Below are 3,432 nucleotides of genomic sequence, written 5' to 3' on the forward strand. Positions count from 1 at the left end.
GCTCTAGGCCTGTCCTCAGAGCAAGATGTCGTCGTCGATAAGGACAAGACCCACCAGCAAGAAGTCAATGGGGATCTTCTCAAACCGGCACGAGTAAAGGACCAATATAACTTATGTGATAATAGACATGACATTGACAACCAGGGATGGCTGACTAAAAAATGAGTCAAGAGACACCGCAGAGAGGCTGACTCAGGCTAACTTCCCTTGAACAAAAGCACGACTCAATGTGACTATGTGGCAGCATATGATGACTCTGTATAAGTTCGCCATGTAGGAGGCACGAACGAACCCTCCATATGATTGGAAGAGATAACCAATCGGGGGAGAACTGACTCAATGACAAGGTTATGGCGTACCTAAGTCAAACTAAATCCCACCCATGCGGAGGAGACTTTGTTTTGAGTGCTTTGTTCAAGGGCGAAACGACTGACTCTAGCTACCAACAATAAATGGAAATAATGTCCCGTTCCCGCTCTTTTTGGAATATTTAATTTTTTTGTCTTTTTCTGTTAAGCTGGAAAAAGAATAAAAGAATGCTATGGTACAATGGAAAGAACGAGTGTCGGTGAAACAGATGATCTAGTTCCTGGGAAAGGAACGTTCCTATGCTCAATGCAGGGAGGTGAAAACTAGTCAGTGACACTCAAAGGTATGTTCCTTCCACGGGTCAAGGTGTGTCAAGCTACATAAGTCAAAGGTATGCAAGGTTGATTTTGCAGACGTCATGGTCAAAAGTTGGCTTAAACACGAGTCCAAATGAAGCCGGCTCTAGGCCAAAAGGTGCAAGTGGTCAACATGCAATGAAGTAGTACAACTCAACACAAAGGATCCTCTAGGGTATAAGGCCAGAACAAAGCGGAGAAGCTAAGAGGAATGAGTCTTCAATGCATAAGTCATGGCGGGACTACAGAGGACTCCCGAGCCTACTCAAATCGGAGTAGCATGGGCAACAAATGTCAATGAGGTGCTAACTAGGATGCCCATGTAAAGGATGGCTCTACCATCGTGTCATGATTTAAAGAATCGACGAGTGAAGATGGCTTACGAACCATAACATGATGGGATCGACCCTATGGCAGATGTATCGGAAAATGCAGGCTAGTATGCATAATGCAACGAAAAAATGATGTCCCTAACCTATATGCCAGTGAGAAAACGATACCTGCCATGATGGGTCAGCAGTCATGGAACTGTCTCGAAACTGAAAATCGTCCAAAATGTCCTGAAAAATAGACCAATCTCGACATTCCAAGCTCCCAAGTTAAAAGTCACATGAGGCCAAACAAAATAAAATTTTGAAAAAATTTTGCATTTTCAAAACTTAAAAAAGCATTTTGGACTCACCATTTTTACCATTTGAGTTTGAGAGCAAAGGATTTGGAGCAAAAGGAGCAAACTTCCCATAGCCATATTCAACCGTTCAAATTCGTCAAAAACCTCCAGGTAACTCTTATACTTAGCTTGCAATTGATTGTGACAGGTTTTAAGATTTTTGATTGATGTTTCACCATTGAACTTTTGTCAAAAATTTGCCCATGGCGTATATGCGGGTTGGTAATATTGAACCCGCGTACACGCGGGCCCTATACGCTACTGTGTGCACAGGGACCCGCGTATACGCCGCGAATCATTTTTAAACAAAAACTAACGGTTTTAAATCGATTTTTTCTCAGGATGCCTGTCACGTGGCGTGAAAGAGAGCACGCAGCGGTAGACAATGAAGTTATGAACAGTCCAGAAGCATTAGATGCACTACGGGGATGCGGTTTGCTTAAATTTTTCAAACTGCCGAATATGAAAGCGAACACGCGTCTGCTTGAGATGCTCATTGATTATTGGGATGTCGATGAGGAAGCCTTTATGATTGATCAGATGCCACTCAGGGTAGAAGTGGAGGATATCTATTTTATCACGGGCCTTTCCCGAAGGGGAGAGGTAGTACAGTCCTGGGGCAGGACACAGAGTAGCCTCTCGATAGAGGACTATGTACAGATATACTACCCGGGACATCCCAAGAAGGTTGGGAGCCAGATTTCCATCACACATGTGGTGAGTTTATCACTTAGGATTATCCTTCTCACCATGGCTCGAGTGAACGGATCATCCTCTCTGCATCAGGCGTCACGGCTAAACATGAGCGTGGCAGTGGACTGTCTCACTACTGTGTTCGACTGGTGTACTCCTCTTCTGGCCAACATGAAAAGCCAGCTCACTTCTATCGGGAGGGGTTAGACCAAGAACTTTGGATATGGGACTATCCTGTGTACTTTATTTTTCGAGAAGGTTCCCGCACTCCGCCCCAAGGTAGCAGTTTCAATCAGCACCCCACGCGATCTGCGCATGGGCCGGTGGGCTGATCTGATGAAATGTCTGGGGGGTGGGGAGGTCCCAAGGAATGCCTTCAACGATGACTTCTTCACCTGGTGGGATCAGCAGATCATCTCCGTGGATGACTACCCCTATGCTGGGCTGAATTTCCGAGGAGATCCTGATCTAGCTTTACCACCGAATGCAGCATGGGGTGAGATTGGTAAGATTTTTTTTGATTTTATGATTTTTTGGATTTTTCAAATATAATGATGCATTTTGAAAAATATTGTTTGATGAGATTCAAATGACTGATATGATGATCATGTTCCAGACATTGGGCCAGTACGACCAGATGGATTCCCGCGGCATGGACGACGCGACCGAGGAGCCGAAGAGGCGGCTGCTAATACAGAACGGACTCTAAACAACGTCCAGCGACACTTGGCGAGACTGAGCTGCCGAGTACCGATGGGCGTCATAGAGGACCTTCCTGAGGATATGCAGTGTCATGTGGTTGGCATGCCACATGACTGGGTTCACATTTTTCGGCGTGTGGCCAATGCTATAGTTACATACTTAGACGCTCATCCTAAGCCGAGGCATTAGATATGCCGGACATGATTATGGGCATTTGAGTCCCAATTTTGTATATTTTTGGACACACATATGTACACTCGAGACGCTTTACGATATATATATATATATATATATATATATATATATATATATATATATACAGTTTGACTTTTTGATGCTTGAATTTATTATGATGAATGATTGATGTGCCAGTCTAATGCCTGATTAGCGATAGAATCAGCTAACCAATTAGGAGATCTTGGAATGTGCAAATAATTAATATAATTAAATGATCTTTGCAACAACCTCACCCTTAAATACTGGCGATATAAAGATGGATCTTGTACCCGATAAATGTTATTTAATTGAGACACTATCAATTGAGAATCAAGATACACTACCAACGAATTGATCTCATGAGAGATTGCCTCGGATAATAAATTAATAACATCAGTATACTCGGCCATATTGTTTGAAGCAGGACCGATGCACATGCCTCTTGATGCCATCAATTGACCAGTTGGATAATAGAGTACCCAAGTT

The sequence above is a fragment of the Pinus tabuliformis genome, chromosome J (genome assembly GCF_031772625.1).
Source record: "Pinus tabuliformis cultivar Carrire ecotype Pingquan chromosome J, CPIR1, whole genome shotgun sequence".
In the NCBI taxonomy this organism is placed as follows: Eukaryota; Viridiplantae; Streptophyta; class Pinopsida; order Pinales; family Pinaceae; genus Pinus; species Pinus tabuliformis.